Source organism: Tupaia chinensis, unplaced genomic scaffold (assembly GCF_000334495.1).
Source record: "Tupaia chinensis unplaced genomic scaffold, TupChi_1.0 Scaffold000348_1, whole genome shotgun sequence".
Lineage (NCBI taxonomy): Eukaryota > Metazoa > Chordata > Mammalia > Scandentia > Tupaiidae > Tupaia > Tupaia belangeri.
The window spans coordinates 1055640-1076404 of record NW_006159842.1 but is presented as its reverse complement, the minus strand read 5'-3'; positions in this window follow the sequence as shown (position 1 = coordinate 1076404).

Here is a 20765-nt window from a genome sequence, read left to right as displayed (position 1 = left end):
CGGCATTCCCCCCTAGCCCCGCCCCCTGCAAAGCCAGGCCTTGGGCTGGGCGGGGCTGAATTTAGGAGCAGTTCTTTTTCCCGGTCCTGGAATAAGGGGGATATTTTTAGGTTCAGGTCGGGTGTCACAGCCTTGCGACCGGATTCTGGAACAGCACCGCCTCCGCAACCGACTCAGACCCGCTATTGAGCAATTACTGTGCATTGGAGATACAAAAAACTTTTTTATTATTATTCATTTTAAAATTTTATTTATTCATTTATTTTAATTGACCAGAGAGAGAGGGAGGGAAAGTGGGAAAGCAAGCCGCCAGATCTGGGACTCGACCCATGGTCAGCCATTTGGGAATTTCCAGTGCCTTTACCACCATGCCACCTGCTGACCCCAAGATACAGTGTTTAAGGTGCTGCCTGTCCTCAAGTAACTATCAAAGAAGGGAAAACAGATTGTTCCCAAAGAGTCGCATACTTCTTTTTTTAAAAAATTTATTTTATTTAATTCTATTCATTGTGATGGTGATGATGATGATTTTGAGTTGACCAGAGAGAGAAAAGGAAAGTGAGAAAGCAAGCTGCCAGTTCCAAGACTTGAACCATGGCCAGCCATGTGGGAGTCAAGCCACCTTAACCACCAGGCCACCTGCTAGCCCCAGATCCCTAAACTTCTACTCCAAACTTTCCTCATTAGTTTACCGACTTGAAGAGATGGCCTCATTGTCATTGAGAGAAAGCAGTCACAAACTAAAAATAGTTCCTATCCAATCCCTATTAAATTGTTTACTTGAACAGGAATTCCTCTAGAAGTGACCTTCATCTTTATGCAAGTGTTAGTCAAATATATCTGGATCCCATCCCAAATTCACTGGAAAGCTTGATGTTTTCTTCTAACTCCAATGATACTTGAGGAACTTAACCTTCTCCTGGTGACTCCCACCTTTTTTGTTTGTTTTGAGAGAGATTTTTGCTATAGGTTTCTGTGCGGTCCTGGAGAGACAGAGACAGAAAGCATGAAATCACCCCCACAACCCCTGGGGGATGGCCACACTGCAACCCCTTCTCCTCCAGTCTCCTCTTTGGATTTTCAGCACACATGCACATGCACCCAGCATGAGTTTCACGTCATAGTCCCTTCTTCAGTTCTCCATCTTATTGGGACTTGGGACTTGAACATCCTGCATGTTTTTCAAGTCTCTGGGGCCAGAACTTGAACTGTAGTCAGCCATGTGGATCCAGCTCCCCTTAATCATTGGGTTGAAGGGCCGGGCCCTCCTGATGACTTTGCTTTAATTTCCTTCCTATAATGCGTTCTCCATCTCTACCTGGTGGACTCCTGAAAGTGTCTGCCACCCCACTGCTCCCCTGAACACTGCCCAAGTTCCTCATTCCCCAACGCATGGTGGGTGCAAAGCTGAGGTATGCTGCCAGTTGTACTGAGGCACTGGGGTCACGCTTGGGGTTACACTGCAGTGCAGACCAAGGGCTGCAGTCTTGGAAACCCCACTGACCTTCCCCCACCCTTCTCTCATGGCTAGTAAACCCCAATTTAATATTTCCCCAGGCCCTTTCTTTCCTTTTTTTTTTTTCTCTTTAGATTCCCTTCTTGTCTGTCAGACTCCAACTTCTGGTTCTTGACTTTACCGTATAGAATATATTCACCCCAGCCCAATCCATGTTGCTCTCTCCAAACGAGAACCAGCGAAGACGCATCTTTACTGACCATGGTTTGCTGTGATCATGGTTTGCTGTGATCATGGTTTGCTGTGGGGGTCATCGTAAGTGATGGTGTTTTGTCATCCCTTCTCATGCTTGCACACACTGTATCACGAATGAAGAAAAAGATTTTAAGAGATGAACTGGTCAGGTGCCAGCAGGTTAATGCACTGAACTCCCACATGGCCAAACTCAGTTTGAGCCCCAAACCTAGCGGCTTGCTTTCTCATTTTCCCTCTCTTTGTCTCTCTCTAGTGAGCCCACGTGCTCTATAACAATTTAATAATAATAATGATGATCATAAATAAAGTTAAATTTTTTTTAAGAAAAGGAAGAGATTAACTGGTCAAATCCTTTTTGCTTTATTCCCTGTTCTAGTCTGTCTCTGTCTATCTCTGTCTCTCTAGCAAGCACATTCACCCTATCACAAAAATCTCTCTTGGGGCCGGCAGGTGGCTTGATGGTTAAGGCGCTGGACTCCCACATGGCCAGCCACGGTTCAAGTCTTAGACCTGAAGGCTTGCTTTCCTGCTTTCCCTCTTTCTATCTCTCTGTGGTCAACTTAAAGAAATAACAATGATGATAGTAAATAAAATTAAGTAATTCTTTTTTTTTTTTTTCAGAGTTTTTTTTTTTTTAGGGCATGTGCACTCACCAGAGAAACAGTGAGAGTCAGAGAGACAGAAAGCCATTCCAGGGGAGATAGCCACCTGCAATCCCTTCTCCTCCAATCTCCTCTTGGGATCTTGGGTATGCATGTACACATGCCCAGCATGAGTTTTAAGCCACCAGGTCCAGGACTTGAACTGTAGTCGACTATGCGGGAGTCCAGTAACAAAACTGCTACATCATCTACTGGTCCCAAACTTTTTTTAAAAAAATTATTTTATTTAGCTTTATTTATTTATTTTATTTAAATTTAACCAGAGAGGGAGAGAGAAAGGAAAGAGGGAGGGAGAGTGAGAAAGAAAGCTGCCAGGTCTGGGACTCGAACTGCAGTCGACTACATGGGAGTCCAGCACCCCCAACCATCACCCCAGTCCCAAACTTTTTTTTTTTTTTGAGATTTTTGCTATAGTGTGCGTGCACTCACCAGAGAGTAAGGGAGACAGAAAGCAAGAAGAAATCAGGCCACACTGCAATCCCTTCTCCTTTCTTCTCTCAGGATTTTGGGCCCGCACGCACATGTGCTCAGCACATTTTAAGACAACCAGGTCCAGGACATGAACCTCAGTCAACTACATGGAAGTCCAGTGACACAACCATTTTGTCATCTGCTGGTCCTAAAATAAAATAATTCCTTTTTTTTTTTTAAGATTTTTTTTAAGGATTATTTTATTTTAACTTTATTTATTTCATTACTTATTGTAATTTGACCAGAGAGGGACAGACAGAGAGGGAAAGTGAGAAAGCAAGCCATCAGGTCCAGGACTCAAACTGTGGCCAGCCTTATGGGAGTCCAACAGCTTAACCACCACACCACCTATTGGCCCCCTGAAATAAAGTAATTATTAAAAAAAAAAAAAAGAAAGAAAGAAAGAAAGAAACCTCTCTCCAAAATAAATAAAAGATGGATTGCCGTGCAATAACTTGAGGCAATGGGATCATGACCTGGGCAACATAGCAAGATTATGGTCTCCAAAAAAAAGTAAAGAAACCAAGGGCAAATCTATGATAATGGCACTGATAGATACTAGTAAAGTCAAAACGGAGCAAACCAGAATTTTAGCCAAAACCCAGCAACATATTTTGAGCCAGATACTGGGCACATAGTTGAACTAGTTATAAGAACTCCCACCTAATTGTGCTGAGAATAATGGCATTCTCCTTGGAATAACATCCTGGGAAAAATTCCTATTACTTTTTTTTTTTAACTTTATTTATTTATTTTAATTTGACCAGAGAGGGACAGAGTGTGAGAATGAGAGAGAGGGGAAGTGAGAAGGCAAGTTGCCAGGTCCAGGACTCAAACCATCGTTGGCCACGTGGGAGTCTAGTGTCCTTAACCACCACGCCACTTGCCAGCCCCAGAAATCTCTATTACTTTTAACATTTGACCTTACAACTGTACTTGGATACATATGCGAATGTTAGCTAAATGTTGTTAAAGGAAGTAAATTTAATTTTTTTAAGAAAAGAAAAGAACAACAATGAAAAAATACCAGGACCAGCAGGTGGCATAGTAGTTCAGGCACTGGCTTCTCACATGGCTGACTATGGTTCGAATCCAGGACGGGAGCTTGAAAATCACTCAAGGCACGTGTGCATGCCCAAAATCCCAGAAAGATAATGGAGGACAAGGAATCGTGGCACGACCATCCCCGCTGGGAGATAATTTCAATTTTTAACTTTTCCTCTCTCTGTCTCTCTGTTTCTCTCTGGCGAGCACATATGATCTATAGAAAAACAAAAACAAACAAACAAATAAACAAAAAACAAGTAATTGAAACAAGAACTGGAAGAACAAGAAGAGTTTTAGGAAAAGCAATGGAGAATTTGCAAATAATTGAGGGCCAACAGATGATGGAGTGGCTAAGGTGTTGGACTCCCACATGGACAAAAAAGGTTCAAGTCCTAGATCTGGCGGCTTGAAACTCATGCCAGGCATGTGTGCATGCGTGCCCAGATTCCTGAGAGGGGACTGGAAGAGAAGGGATTGTGGCGTGGCTAACCCCCAGAGAGTGATTCCTCACTTTCTGTTTCCCTGTTTCTCTGGCAAGCATATGCACCATATAGCAGAAAGCTTTAAAATAATGATAATAATAGTAATAAGTAAATAAAATTAAATAATTCTTTTAAAATTATCTATTTATTTAATCCCATTTGTTATTATTATTATTATTTTATTCGACCAGAGAGAGACAGAGAGAAAGGGTGAAAGCAAGCTGCCAGGTCCAGGACTCGACCCATCATCTGCCATGAGGAAGTCAAGTGCCTTAACCACCACGCCACTTTCCAGTCCCAATAAATAATTCTTTAAAAAAAGTTTTCAACAGCAGGTAGCAAGCTGCCAGGTCCAGGACTCGACCCATCATCTGCCATGAGGAAGTCAAGTGCCTTAACCACCACGCCACTTTCCAGTCCCAATAAATAATTCTTTAAAAAAAGTTTTCAACAGCAGGTAGGTGGCATGGTGGTTAAGGGTGCCAGATTCTCACATGGCTGATGGCAGTTCTCATCCTGGACCTGGTAGCTTGCTTTCTGACTTTCTTTCTCTCTCTCTCTTTCTTACTCTGTCTCTCTCATCAAATTAAACAAACAAAGAAACAAATAAAGTTAAATAATTAAAATAATCATTTTTGAGGACTCCGTAACTTTTCTAAAGGTTTTATATATATATATATATAATATATATAATAAAGGCAATAAGAAACTAATATACAAGGTAACAAGTTAATTGGATATCACAATAATATAGATATGGATAAAGAAGTTTTGGAATTGGTGATGAGGAGTGAATGAATTATGAATATATTTAGCAAGTAGTCCCTATAGGATTTGCAGACATACTAGAGAAGTAGAGCAAGCAAAGATGGCACCAAAGGTATGTTTGTGTGTGTGCATGTGTATATGTGTATACACATATACATGTTTTCTTGAGCAACTGAGTGAAGAATGAACCAAATTCTGAGATGGAGAATATTTACTGGTTAGCAGGTTTAAAGGGAGTATGAAACAACAATTTTGTTCTGTTCATATCAAGTTTGAGCTACCTATTAGATATCTGAATAGAGATGTTAATAAGACAGGTGCATATACAAGGAGACTTCAAAAAGTTTGTGGAATATGAGATGAAAGTACAAGTTTGTTTTGGTGCATAAAAGTTTTGAAACCATGCAATTTTTTCATGGTACGCATTTTCCACGATCAATTTCAAGGCTACATATATATATATGTATATATACACACACACATATATACATACACATATGTATACATATACACATATTCTTGCATATATCATGTATATAAAAGCTAAAGCAAAGAAACTAAAAGGTTTGCATGGCCATGGAGGAACAACTTACATGCCAGTGATCCCCAAACTAATTTCTTTTTTTTTTTTTTAAGAATTATTTTATTTAACTTTATTTATCTATTTATTTATTCATTTGTTTATAATTTGACCAGAGAGAGACAGAGTGTGTGAGAGAGAGAGGGATCATGAGAAAGCAAGCCACCAGGTCCGGGACTTGAACCACGGTCGGCCATGTGGGGATCCAGCATCCTCAACCACCACACCACCTGACGACCCCCTAAAACTAATTTCTACAGATATTTATCTTCCAGCCACCATGACACTGGAAGGAGCTGAAGCAATGCAGTGACATATACTCTTCAGGGTTTTCTTCATAATATTACAGGATTTTTTTTTTTTTTTGGAGAAGTTTTTGCTATAGGGTGCGTGTACTCGCCAGAGAGACAGAAAGTGAGAAATCACTCTCCAGGAGGGATGGCCACACCACAATCCCTTTTCCTCCATTCTCTTCTCAGGATCTTGGACATGCACACACAAGCACCTGGCGTGAGTTTAAGCCACTGGGTCCGGGACTCGAACCGTGGTCGACCACATGGGAGTCCAGTGACGCACACATTATGCTATCTGTTGGTCCCAATATTAAAGGATTTGAATAAAGCAAAATGTAAATATCCAACGAGGGGAAGCATATGGCCTGGTGGTAAGGCACTGGACTCCAGTATGGCTGACTCCAGTTCAAGTCTCAGATCTGGAGGCTTGAAAATCGTGCTGTGCGTGTGTGTGCACATGCTCAAAATCCCAGGAGGAGAGATTACAGCATGGCCATCCCCTAGGAGGTGCTTTCTCTCTCTCTCTCTCTCTCTCTCTGTCTCTCTCCAGCGAGTGCACCCTCCCTAGAACAAAAGCAAACCAACAAAAAGAAGGCGAGGATGTGACCTGCTTGCTGTAGGAGCTTGTACGGGGCACAGCAGAAACAGGGTCATTAGGAGGTTTGAGGACAGGAGAGAACAGCCTTGAAGGGCTCAGCGCCTTCCCAGTTGATGACCTTCTCTGTGCCTCAGTTTCCTCATCTGTAAAATGAGATAATGACAGTGCTACTTGGGAAGTGGCTGGTGGCTAAGGGGAACCGAGTCCCTCGTGACTGACCACCATTTGAATCCTGGCAGCTTGAAAAACCCACCAGGTGCTTTTTTTTTTTTTTTTTCTTTTTTCTTTTTGGTTCTTGCCATAGAGTGTGTGCACTCGCTGGAGAGACAGAGATAGAGAGAGGGAAAGTGAGAAATTACTCCCTAGAGAGGCTGGCCACACCACCTTCCCTCCTCCTTTATTCTCCTCCAGGGGTTTTGGGCCTGTGTGGGCACATACCCAATATGATTTTCTTTTTTTATTTTTTTTTTGTAGAGGTTTTGCTATAGGGCGCGTGCGCTCGCCAGACAGACAGAGACAGACAGAGAGACAGAAAGCGAGAAATCACCCCCCAGGGGGGATGATCACGCCGCAATCCCTTCTCCTCCATTCTCCTCTTGGGATCTTGGGCACGCACGCACACGGGCCCGGCGTGAGTTTTAAGCCACCGGGTCTGGGACGCAAACTGCGGTCGACTACATGGGAATCCAGCGACATAGCCATTATGCCAACTGCTGGTCCCCCCAATATGATTTTCAAACTGCCAGGTCTGCGACTTGAACCGTGTGTTAGCCAAATGGGCGTCCAGCACCTTACTCCTCACACCACCTGTTGGTCACTACAGTGAGTCTTTTAGCTTCCCAAAAGACTGAGGACACACAATATTTGTGACATAAGGACATACACATCGCCTTTCAGAGTCCGGCTCATTTCACTTAGCATGATTTCCTTCATGTTCATTCATTTTGCCTCAAATGACAAGAAATCATCCTTTTTCATTTCGTTTAATTCTTTAAAAAAGAGTTATTTTATTTAACTTCATTTATTTATTTTGATTTGACCAGAGAGGGACAGAGAGTGAGCAAGACAGAGAGAGAAAGCGAGAAAGCAAGCTGCCAGGTCCAGTGGGCCATTTGGGAGTTCAGCACCCTTCACACCACGCCACCTGGCGGCCCCTCCTTTAAATTTTTAATTGCCAGAGGGCATGTATGTGCCCTCTCCAGAAAGAGGAGATGGTCCTGCTGGAATCCCTTCTCCATTTCTTCACCTTGTCAGGAGTTTGGATATGTGCACACGTATGTCCCATGTGTTTTTCAAGGCAGTAGGTCTGGGATTTGAACCTCCCAATTGGCCATGTGGGATCTGGTTCCCTTAACTCGTAGCCCCTGGGGCTGGGGCCGGCCTTAGGAGTCACACTTTGTTGTGGATGGTGGTACTCCATTGCATAGACAGCACGCGATTTATCTGTTCATTGGCTGTTGGGCACTCAAGTTGATGCCTTATCTTAGATATTGCGAATAATGTAGCAGTAAACATGGAAGTGTAGATGCCTCATCAACATCTTCTCAAAGAATTATTTATTGGGACCAGCAGATGCCATAATGGTTATGTTGCTGGCCTTCCATGTCATCGACCATGATTCGAGTCCCGGGCCCGATGGCTTAAAACTCATGTCGGGCATGAGTGCGTTTGTGCCCAAAATCCTGATAGGAGAATGAAGGAGCAGGGATTGCAGTGTGGCCATCCCCCTGGGGGGTGATTTCTTGCTTTCTATCTCTGTGTCTCTCCAGTGAGCACTTGCTCCCTATAGCAAAAATCTCTCCAAAATAAAAAATATATATATTATTTATTTTATTTACTATTATTATCTTTATAATTTTTTACTTCGCTATAGGGCAAATGTGCTCACAGAGAACAAGAGAGAAAGAGAAAGGAAAAATGGGAAAGCAAGCCGCCAGGTCTGGGACCAGCAGATGACGTAATGGCTACGTCGCTGGACTCCCATGTAGTCGACCACAGTGCGAGTCCTGAACCTAGTGACTTAGACTCATGCCCGGCGTGTGTGTGTGTGTGTCCAAGATCCCGAGAGGAGAATGGAGGAGAAGGGATTGCAGCGTGGTCATCCTTCCTGGGGGGTGATTTCTCGCTTTCTATCTCTATCTCTCTCTGTCTTTCTGGTGAGTGCACGTGCCCTATAGCAAAATCCTCTCCAAAAGAAAGAAAAAAGAAAGCCACCAGGTCTGGGACTCAAACATTGGTTGGCCATGTGGGAGTCCATTGCCTTAACCACCATGCCACTTCTGGTCTCTATCTTCATTTTTATTTCCTGTTCTTTGGATAAGTACCCAATAGTGGGAGTGCTGAAACCAGGTGCTCCCACATTCGTGAGCACCTATATACTGTTTTCCGTAGGAGCAGAACTAACTTGGGCCCCACCAGCTGTGCCCACGAGTGCCCTTTCCCCACAGCAGCACCAGCCGGCACTTGTGGGTCTTTGTGTTTGTTTTTCATTACCAGCGGGTATGTGCACTTGCCAGAGAGAGACAGAGGAAAAAGGGAGGAGGTCGGCCCACCAGTGGTGTGGTGGTTAAAGCAGCTGGATTCCACATCGATGACTGTGTGGTTTGAGTCCCAGGCCTAGCCACTTAAAAATCATGCTGGCGCCCATGTGTATACATGCCCTAGGTCCTGAACGGGGGTGAAGGGATTGCAATGTGGCCATCCCCCAGGGAGGCTGGTTTCTCACTTTCCCTCTGTCTCTCTCTCTCCAGAGAGCACAAGTACCTACTAGAAAACTAAAGGGAAAACAGAAGAAAGAAAAAGAAAAAGAAGGAAGGAAGGAAGGAAGGAAGGAAGAAAGGGAAAGATAGAAAGAAAGGGAAAGACAGAAAGAAAGAAAAGGAAGAAGAAAAGAGCACCTTCTACAATGTGGCCACACAGTACTTCCTTCTCCATTTCTCCAACCAGTTACGATTTGGGTCCATACATGCGCACGCACGTGCACACACACACACACACACACACACACACAGAGCATTTGTTGTTTATGTTTTGCTGTAGAGTGTGTATACTTGTTGGGGAGAGGGGGGAGAGAGAGCGAGAGAGAAAGTGAGAAATCTCTCCCCAAGGAGGACGGCCACACTGAATCCCCTCTCCATTCTTCTCTGGGGATTTTTGGGCACACACACACGGACATGTGCCTGGCGTGTTTTCAAGCCACCAGGTGTGGGACTTGAGCTATTCAGTTGGTCACACTGGAAACACCACCCTCCCTACCCGACTTCCCTAACATCATGCCTTCGAATGAAGCTAGGTGCTGACTCTTCAGAGAGCCTCTTTGACAGTCTAGGCTGGGTTAAGTAACTCTTCTTTATTTAAAAAAAAAAAAAAAAGAATTATTTTATTTAGCTTTATTTTATTTATTTATTTATTTTAATTTGATCAGAGAGGGACAGAGGGAGAGAGAAAAAGTAAACTACCAGGTCCAGGACTCGGACCGCAGTCGGCCATGTAGGAGTCCAGCACCCTTCACCACCACGCCACCTGCCAGCCCTGGGTTAAGTTAACTGTTCTGTGTATATATTCACACCTGGTGCTCGGTACATTTCTTCTTTAAAGAATTATTTATTTAATTTTATTTGTTATTATTTTTAAATTTGACTGGAGAAAGGGGGAGAGAGAGGCAAAGAGGGAGAGAGAGTGAAAGTGAGAAAGCAAGCTACCAGGTCTGGGACTTGAACCACAGTCAGCCATGTGGGAGTCCAGCACCATAACCATCACACCACTTGCCAGCCCCTGTACATTTTTAAAAATAATTATTTATTTTATTTATCATCATTATTATTTTTTTAAGAGAGTTTCTTTGCTATAGGGCGTGTGCACTTGCTGGAGAGACAGAGACAGGGAGACAGAAAGTGAAAAATCACCCCCCAAGGGAGATAGTTACACTGCAATCCCCTCTCCTCCATTCTCCTCTCGGTATCTTGGTCACGTGCGCACATGAGCCCGGTGTGAGTTTCAAGCCACTGGGGCTGGGACTCGAACCACAGTTAGCCATGTAGTCCAGTGATGTAACCACTATGCCATCTGCTGGCCCCATCATCACATTTTTTTGACACTTTTTTAAAATTTTTTTATTCATTGTCATTATTTTATTTTATCTATCTATCTATCTATCTATCTATCTATCTATTTATTTATTTTTGAAGTTGATCAGAGAGAGACAGAGAGAAGGAAAGTGAAAAAGCAAGTTGCCAGGTCTGGGACTCAAACTGCAGTCAACCATGTGGGAGTCCAGCCACTTTGACCACCACACCACCTGCCGGCCCCCAATTTACTTATTTATTTATTCATTTATTTTAATTTGACTAGAGACAGAGAGAGAAAGAGAAGGAAAGTGAAAAAGCAAGTTGCCAGGTCTGGGACTCAAACTGCAGTCACCCATGTGGGAGTGTCCAGCGCCTTAACCGCCATGCCACCTGCTGTTCCCCGACATGTTGTTTTAATTGCATGGGGACCTTATTTTCATTATCATCTGTCTCCAGTTCCCAGCTTAGCTGTGTGTTGTCCCAAAGCACAAGAAATATCTATACAGGATTAGATGACAGAGAAGGGAACCACTACATGGCCTTTTCCTTCACTTCAAACCCTCTCTGTCCGCATGTCACCTCTATTTTTGCTGCACTGCTGTCATCACTCAGGACGAAAATGAGGCCCAGTAGTCTAGCCTTTGCCACTCAGCGAACCTGCTTTCAGGACCCCATCTTCTCACCTATGCCCTAAATGAGGAAACAATTCAATCTAGGGGCACCAGGGGGCGCTCTCAGGCCAAGAAGAAATGAGAAACCATACGAAACCTAAACTCCAGTTTCATCACATCATTTTGCCGTTGCTCAAGAACTTGCAGTGGCTCCCCATTGCTTACTCTATCTTAAGATCCAAGTGTTTCCCCATAACCTAATGCCACGTCTTTTACCCAAGCTCTCATTGCTGTACCTTTCACCCTGCTGGATTTCTAGTTGGCCATGTAATCCTCTCCACTGAGCACCCCTCTGTGTAAGAGGGGAGCCAGGGCCCCCTGCCGAGGCTCAGGCTCTCAAGGCACTCCAAGTAAACATGTCATGAGGATGAAAGGAGGGGGCGTCTGCAAACATCATCTACAGGGCATGTGTGCTCACTGGAGAGACAAAGAGAAACAGAAAGACAGAAAGCGAGAAATCCCCCCGGGGGGGATGGCCATGCTGCAATCCCTTCTCCATCCTCCTCTGGGGATCTCGGGCACACACATACACACACACGCGCGCGTGCGCGTGCACCTGGCATGAGTTTTTTTTAAAGAATTATTTAATTTGGGACCAGCAGTTAGGGTAATGGCTATGTCGCTGGACTCCCACGTAGTCGACCACGGTTCACGTCCCGGACCCTATGGCTTAAAACTCACGCCTGGCGCGTGTGCGTGCATGCCCAAGATCCCGAGAGAAGGATGGAGGAGAAGGGATTGCGGTGTGACCATCTCCCTGGGGGGTGATTTCTTGCTTTCTGTCTCTATGTCTCTCTCTGTCTGGCGAGCGCACTCGCACTATAGCGAAAACCTCTCCAAAAAAAAAGTTTAAAAAAATTATTTAATTTGGGACCAGCAGTTAGCATAATGGCTATGTCGCTGGACTCCCACGTAGTCGACCACGGTTCGAGTCCCGGACCCTCTTTCTGGCGAGCACACGCGCCCTATAGCAAAAATCCCTTCAAAAAAAAAAAGAATTATTTAATTTAATTAATCTATTTATTTTAATGTGATCAGAGAGGGGAGAGAGAGAGCGAGAGAAAGTGAGAAAGCAAGCTGCCAGGTCTGGGATTCAAACCGCAGTTGGCCATGTGAGAGTCCAGCACCCTTAACCATTCCACCTCCCGCCAGCCCTATTTGGCATGAATTTTAAGCTGCTGGGTCTGGTACTCAAACCAGTCGACCATGTGGGAGTCCAGCAACATAACTGTTATGCCATTCACTGATTCCTGCAAATAAAATCTCAAGATAGAAATACCTAACTTCCCCACCAACTCAAGATAGCTGCTCAGAATCCCTCCCACACTTTTTTTAAAGAATTATTTTAATTTAATTTTATTCATCATTATTATTATTGTTATTATTTTAAATTTAATGAGAGAGAGAGAGAAAGAGGGAACATGAGAAAGCAAGTTACTAGGTCCAGGACTTGAACCACAGTCAGCCTTGGGGGAGTTTAGTGCCTTAACCCCCATACCACCTGCTGGCCCCCAGAATTCCTTTTTATACAGAAATTATGCAGTTGTCACTATGTGAGAGGACTTTGGAAAGTTCATGGAGAAAAGGAATTAGTATGAATTTAGGGGCCAGCAGGCGGTGTGGTGATTAAGGCACCAGGGATTCCTGGACGCAGCGGTCTGGACGATACACCAGATTTGCGCATGTGTGCCCCAAGTCCCAAGAGAGTAGAGAGAAGGGGTTATGGTGTGGCCATTTCCCCTGGGGGGTACTATCTTACTTTCCCTCTCTGGAGTGTGCACATGCCCTATGGCAAAAAAATCGTTTTAAAAACATTTATTAAATCTTTGGGACCAGCAGTTAGCGTAATGGCTATGTCGCTGGATTCCCACGTACTCAACCGCGGTTTGAGTCCTGGACCCGGTGGCTTAAACTCACGCTGGGCGCGTGTGTATGTTTTTTAAGCCAGCGGGTCCGGGACTCGAACCATGGTTGACTACATGGGAGTCCAGCGACATAGCCATTATTGCTAACTGCTGGTCCCTCTCCTCTCTGAATTTTGAGCACACATGCACATGCGCCCAGCCTGAGTTTCAAGCCAATGGGTCAGGGACTCAAAGCGCGGCTGACATGTGGGAGTCCAGCGCATTAACCACTACGCCACCTGGTGCCCCCCAATTTTAGCTCCTGGAGTGATGACAAAGGTTGGAAACTAGACAGTGGTGGTGATGGCTGCCCATCATCGTGGATAGACTTAACACCCCTGAACTGTGCAGTTTCAGATGGTTCAAATGGTCGTTTTCATGTATTTTACCATATATGTTTTTATTTATGATAAAGCATGTGTGCGTGTACATGAGTGAGGGGGTACAAACACAGGTTCAGGTCCCACGGGGATCCCCTTCCTCCAGTTCTCCGTCCCACTAGGTCTTTTTAAAAAATAATTATTTATTTATCTTTATTTATTTTTAATTTTAAGAAAATTTTGGAGCGGTTTTTGCTATAGGGCACATGTGCTTGCCAGAAAGAAAGAGAGACAGAGAGACAGAAAGCGAGAAATCACCCCCCAGGGAGGACGGCCACACCGCAATCCCTTCTCCTCCATTCTCCTCTTCGGATCCTGGGCACGCACGCACAAGCGCCCGGCGTGCGTTTAAGCCGCCGGGTCTGTAGTTCCAGTTGTGCTCGTTGCCACTGCTGTGCTCTCCAAGGCCAGTGCCACCTCTAGCTCTCCAAGCTCCAGCCGAAGAAGGGGGGTAAGTGAGGAGTTCCCTACGCCGGGGCTCCTACAAAGACGACAGCCGGCAAATCCACCCGTGGTAAAGCACCCAGGGAGCAACTGGCTGTGAAAGGAAAGCCATGGGCAAGTGCGCGCCCTCTACTGGAGGGGTGAAGGAACCTCATTGTTACAGGCCCAGTACCATGGCACTCCATGAAATCAGACGTTATCACAAGTCCATGGAACTTCTGATTCCCAAACTTCCTTTCCAGAGTCTGCTGCGAGAAATTGCTCAGGACTTCAAAACAGATCTGCGCTTCCAGAGCTCAGCTACTGGTGCTTTGCAGGAGGCAAGTGAGGCCTATTTGGTTGGCCTTTTGGAAGATACCAACCTGTGTGCTATCCGCACCAGACATAGAATAATTATGCCAAAAGACATCCAGCCAGCAGGCTGCATACCCTGAGAGTGTGCTTGAGAATCCGCTATGATGGGAAACATTTCATTCTCAAACAAATACAAATGTCTTTTTCTCTTCTTCCTGTTATTGATAGTTTTGAACGTTAGCTTTTTCCCCCCGGGGTCAAAAGGTAGCTAAGTACATGACTGCGAGTGGAAGATAGGGGACAGAAATCGGGTATTGAAGTTTTTCCATTTTCCTTTGTGTGTGGATTTTTTGTTTGTTTTTGAGAGATTTTTGGTATAGGGGACGTGCGCTCGCCAGAGAGACAACCAGAAATCACTCCCCGGGGAGGGATGGCCATAATCCCTTCTCCATTCTCCTCTCCGGAATTTGGGCATGCATGCACAGGCACTCCGGGGCAGTTTAAGCCACTGGGTCTGGGAATCCAACCGTGATAGACCACATAGGAGTCCAGTGACATAGCCATTAAGCCAACTGCTGGTCCCCTGTCTTCAGTCTTAAGTTTGCTATTAAAATACGTCACACTAAAAATAAAGATGTAGGACCAGCAGTTAGCGTAATGGCTATGTCACTGGTCTCCCACGTAGTCAACCTCAGTTCGATTTCCAGACCTGGTGGCCTAAACTCACGCTGGGTGCGTGTGCGTGCGTGCCCAAGATCCAGAGAGAGAGAGAGAGAGAGAGAGAGAGAGAGAGGAGGATGGAGAAGGGACTGCAGTGTGGCCATCCCCCCTGGGGGGTGATTTCTCGCTTTCTGTCTGTCTGCCTCTCTCTCTCTCTCTCGCTCTCTCTCTCTCACTCTCTTTCTGGCGAGCACATGCGCCCTATGGCAAAAACCTCTCCAAAAAAGGAAAAAATATATAAATAAAAATAAAGATGTGGTTCCATTACTCGCTGGCTCTGTAACTTTAGGTCGTGTAACTTTGTGCTCCAGTTTCTTCAGTTTTGGGTTGTCAAGATCAAGATAAACATCAGTGGTGAAAATGAGCCCAAGCGAGAAGCCCCTTACAGGACAACAGCACACATACGAGATGGGGCTAGCTTCTTCCCTCACTGGGCACTGCGGTCCGCTCGCACCCTCCCTGGTCGCCCAGATCGGCTAATTAAGTAGGGGCTGACTCAAAGCCGGCTCCTTCAGGGCGCTTAACGAGGGCTGGAGACCCGAGGCCCAGGAGTTTCCGGAGGGACAGGGCGGCGAGAGGGCGGTGCCTTGGGCGAGTGCGGCCACTGTGCGACCCAGTCGGAGGCTTTTCCTAAATCCCGTGTCCTCTGCCTTCCCAAACTTCCTTGAAGTGCCAGCCCCTGGGGTGTGGGGTGGCAGGGACAGCGAGCGCCCGGCCTTCCCTTCTTCCCTCCCATCTCCACCGCTGGGCGTGGCAACTGGGTGGGGCTCCCAGGCCAAGTCCGTGGGATGAGCAAGGCTCGCTTCCTCCAGGGCTCCTCCAGGGTTTGCTCAGCGTCCAGTTTGGAGGGGAAAGGCACGCAGTATGGTCCTTGAGGGAGGCATGGCCAGGAGACCCAGAGCATGGCATCTCCAGGTTCCCACAGGCTGGGGCCTGTGGACCAGCTGGCCCTTCCTTGGAGACAATTCAAAGTCGCACCGAAACAGCTCCCTGGGGACATTCCTCTCCCTGGGTGGTGGTATTTTGGGGAGCGGATGTGAACTTCCCTGAGGGGGAGAGGTGTAAACGCCAGCATCCTGCCCGCCCCCCTTCCCCAGGCTGGGGGGCCGGGAAGTGGGAAGGGAATTAGGTGGTCGGAGCTGACTGCACTGGGTCCCTGCTTGGAGGGTTTTACTCCTTCCTTGGCCAGAGGTTGCCGCTTCACTTCCCACCGGGAGGGGGCCCCCAGACTCTCCTTGCAGCGTCGATTCTCCCCCCACACCCTCTCCCCAGCTCTGCCCACCCCCCCCCAACTCTGCAGAGGGGGCGACCGGACAGACTGAATCATTGCCGGGGACCAGCGCTGGGAAAGGCCTGCAGACCGGATTCAGGGCTTCCGGAGAGCCCCAGGCCCCCGCCCGCCCGCGCGCGCCCGCGCCCCGCCGCCTGCGCATTTATGGTAATGTTTGCGTTGGTGCGAGCGGCCGGATGCCCCGCCTCCCCAGGCCTCGCGGGGCTGGACCGCGGGGAACCACGCTGCGGGGCGCCCAAGGCGTTCAGCGCGGGCGCCTCCCACCTCTGCCAGCTCCTGGAGTCCCTGGGTGCTGGAGGGCTGAGATCTGGCAGGTGACCACTTGGAAAGGCCCCTAGGGTCAGAGGGGGACAAGAAGGACAGTCCCCAGTCTGAGGGCTCAGCAAGCTAGGGGACTGGGACCCCCTGGTTTAAGGGTCTCTAGTCCCCAGGAAGAGACCGACGTGTCCACATCCTCTCTCCTCTCCCCCGACTCCCTGGCAGGGAAGGGGGGCTGAGAGGAGAGGCCAGCAGCTCCCATGGGAGTCCCAGGAATGCTGGGAGCCTGGGAACAGACCCTGCAGGCCCTGGGAAAGCCAACCGGTGGGAATTCCACCGTCAGCCCCTTCCCCATGCTGGGCCACCGGATGCCAGAGACCCCAGCTCCCCAACAGGGGGCTTTGTGAGTAGGGGACATCCCCCACATCCTTGTCCAAGCCCCAGCCTGGCTCGACCCGGAGTTCAGTAGGGCAGCTGTGACGAAGACACCCCACCCGTCCCTGCCCCGCACTCCCCCTGCCTGCTGGGACATAATCCCAGCCATTGTACCACTGGCCCCTCCCCACTCCCCTTCTCTGGACCCCTGTACAATGGGGCCTTTGCCGCCTCCAGGGTGGGGATGAACTCACGGTTTTTCCAAGTTTAAAAATAGCCCCTCACATCCCCCTTCTCATGGCCTTACTGAGGTGCACCTGAATTCAGGCCGCACCCCCTTCCTCCTGCCCTGGGTCAGGTGCAAAGGACATGGGTGACACAGTGTCCGGCCCTGGCCCTGAGTGTGCTGCTTCCCCCCATTCAACCTCTCCCCCTGTCTTCCACCCAGCCCCCTGTATCCGGTTTCCTGGCCCAAGACGTCCTCAGCAGAAACTGCCCCCCAGCCTCCTCCCACCTTGTTTTTCACTCCTTTGGCATAGTCTCCGCTGGACTCAGCCCCCCATGCTGGTAAAAGTCTCCTATCTCCTCTCCAAAGCCCCAGGCTGGATTCCACTTTCTGGTCAGGCCAGGGGGTTCCCAGGTCCTAATTGCCAAGATTGCTGGGCCACCCCTTCCACTCCCATCTCCTTTCGTTGCAGCTGCAAACCTGTCTTTATCAGCTTCCTTCCTCCTCCCAGCCCTGCAGCTCTGCTCACATCCTCCTGACTAAGGCCCCTTGGGCAGCTGAGGGAGGTGGGAAGCCAATTGCCCCCTGCACTAGAGTTGAGAGAAGACTCCTGGGGTCAAATCTCACCCCTGCAGGGCATCCCTGTCTTTTTTTCTTAACAACAACAACAAAAAGTTTTTAAAAGAAATTTTTACTATAGGGCTCATGTGCTTTCTGGGGAGTGAGAAAGAGAGACAGAAAGTGAGACAGAGAGACAGAAAGTGAGAAATTCCAAGGGGGGATGGCCACGCTGCAATCCCTTCTCCATTCTTCTCTTGGGATTTTGGGAACACACGCACACATGCCTGGTGTGAGTTTTAAGCTGCTGGGTCCAGGACTCGGACCATGGTTGATTCTGTGGGAGTCCAGCGACATAACCATTATGCCATCTACTGGCCCCCCTTTTTAAAACTTGCCTGAGGGTACATGCACTCTCCCGTGGGAGAGAGACAGAGAGGGAGGGAAAACAAAAAAAGCATCCCCATGGGGCACGGCCATGTTGTACTTCTCCTCCATTTTTCCCTCCTTTTGGGATTTTGGGTGCATGTGCACACGTGTGGACACACACACACATGCCCCTTTCTCAAGTCGCCAGGTCTGGGACTGGAACCACCCAGGTGGCCATATGGGATCCATCGGCCTTGGCCACTATACAATGGGCTGGTCCTCCCCTTTTTCCACTTTCCCTTACCTGAACAGGAAGCCCCATGGATCCACCCAGAGACTGTCTCTAAAGGACCAGACCAGCACCACCTCTCTGCCCAGCCTGTTTCCCTGTTTGTGCTTGGACCTGTCCAGGGAGAGCACTGTGCTGAGAGGATTCTCTGTCCCTGGGAGGCTGAGTCTCTACCATGGGGGTGGGCGGTTCCTACCAGCTCCTCCTGCAGGGACCAGAGGCAGGGAATCAGGACTCTGCCCCAGGGCCTCCTGGGCCTTGGCCTACATCTGGGCAAGGCTGCTTCCAACCAGCCCAGGTCAGTGGGCTGGGGTGGAGGGCACACTGCCTCCGCCATCTGCCCTCCGCAGGGTCTGTCTTCCCTCCTGGAAGCTCTTCGGCTGCTACCCTGTCTTTCCTGCTAATGTCCCTCTGTCCTCCCGCGTCTCAGAGGTGCCGAGGGCTGCTCCCCTCCACCTGCACCCCTTTCCCTCGCTCCCACCTCCACTCCTTTCCTTCCGCATCCCATCCCTGTGGCCCTCTGAATCCTCTCCGAGGTCCCGACCTCTCTTTGGTTTGGAATCCCAAAGTGCCCCTCTCTTGAACCCACCCCAAAGCTGCCTGTCCCCTGACCTCTACCACCCACTCCTTTGCACCCTCGACAGTCCCAGGCTACTGGCCTCCTTAAGGGCCAGTCCATGTCCTTGTGCGGCAGGGACACGCCAAGGCGGGGATGTCACCCTGGGCTCTAACCTCATTTCCCTTCACTGCAGAAGGACTCCCCCACCCCCACCTGGCTTGGCTTAGAGCGGAAGGAGAATTCAGAACCCATTGTCCTTGGTGGTGAGCTGGCTTGGCTTGCAGGCCAGAGAGAGGAGAATGATTAGTTAATGGTGTTAAGTGAAGGGGGTGGGGCCGGGGAGCCAGCTCCCTGCCCGCTCCCTGCCAGAGCGGCCGGCATCCTCCGGGTCTTCCCCACTCCTGACCCTACTCTCCAACACATCAGCCTGCTCTGGGCCCCGGGCCAGTGCTCACATTCGCTCTTTTGCTCTGGGCGCAGGGAGCCAGGGTCCTCCTTGGGCTGTCTCCCCCAGGCCCCAGGCCCTGGCCTGACTGGCCCGCCAGGGCTCTGGCTAGAGGCTAATGGACAGGGAGGAGGGGTCAGCCAGACTGAGAAGCGAGGCTGATGAGGTTTGCCAGTCATGTCTGCGTCATCTGAATGCCACCCCAGAGCGTTCTCTCAAGTCACCTGGCCATCTCCGGCTCTCCGGCCTCACCCCGCTCCTCCCCCAGCCAGCAGACCTTGCGCTGACAGACAGACCCTGAATCCAGGCCCTACACGCGCCCCCACCCCCTCTCCCCAGTGAGGGAGTCTCCACAGATGTGGTCCCGAAACCAGGGTGCTGGGTTTCTAGCCAATGACCCCCCCACACTCCTGCCAGAGTCAATTCGAGAGGTCAGAAGAAGATGCAGAGAAAAGGCAGGGTCAGGGACAAGGGTTCAGACCCCTCTGGAGCACGCATTCAGGCTTCCTCCTCTGTGAGCCCCTCCCCTGCTGCCAAGCCACAGTCCACAGGGTTGAGGGTGGAGGGTAAAGCAGGGCTGCAGGGGGGCTTCTGGGACAGCAACAGGTTTCAGGAATCAAGCTGGACCCTGCAGCAGTTAACTCCTTCCTCCCCACTTTTCTCCATTCAGTCGAGGGGAAACTGAGTCACAGGCTAGGGTTCATGCGAGGAGAGGGCAGAAACCCAAACCTCAAGGCCAGGCCCTGGACAGGTGTGAACACCTAGGGCCTGTGAACTGGGTCCCCTCCTTCCTGAATCTAGCTGAAGGCTGACTTGCCAGAGGAGCTGGGGTTTGAAGAGACAGCCCAGAAGGCACCATCTCCACTCCCCAGTACAGGTACCTCTGGTCTGTGGGACCTGGCCCGGAGCTCTTCCTCCAGATCTGCCAGGGCTGGCAGCCTGGGGGGCAGTGCCAGGTTTTTTTTTTAGAAGCGACGGAGGCGGCCGGATTTCTCTGGCAGGGGAGAGGAGGCCGAATGGAGGCCCCTATTGGGGACACGGAGGACCTGGTCCGCTGCTCCTCCGCCAGGAGGTCCCCCAGGACTACACTGGCTGGCAGGGGTCGAGTGTGGGTAAGCGCTGCTCACTGCGCCCTGGCCGACGCTGGGCAGCTGGGCCAGCTTCTAACTGCGCCCGGGCCAGTGAGTGAGGCCCAAGACACCTGTCACTGCCCCCTCAGCCTTCCCAAGCCGGGGGCTGGCAGGCGGGCTCCAGCCTACCTCCTGCGGGCCGCGCTCCTGGGCTCAGCTCCCGGGCTCGCGGC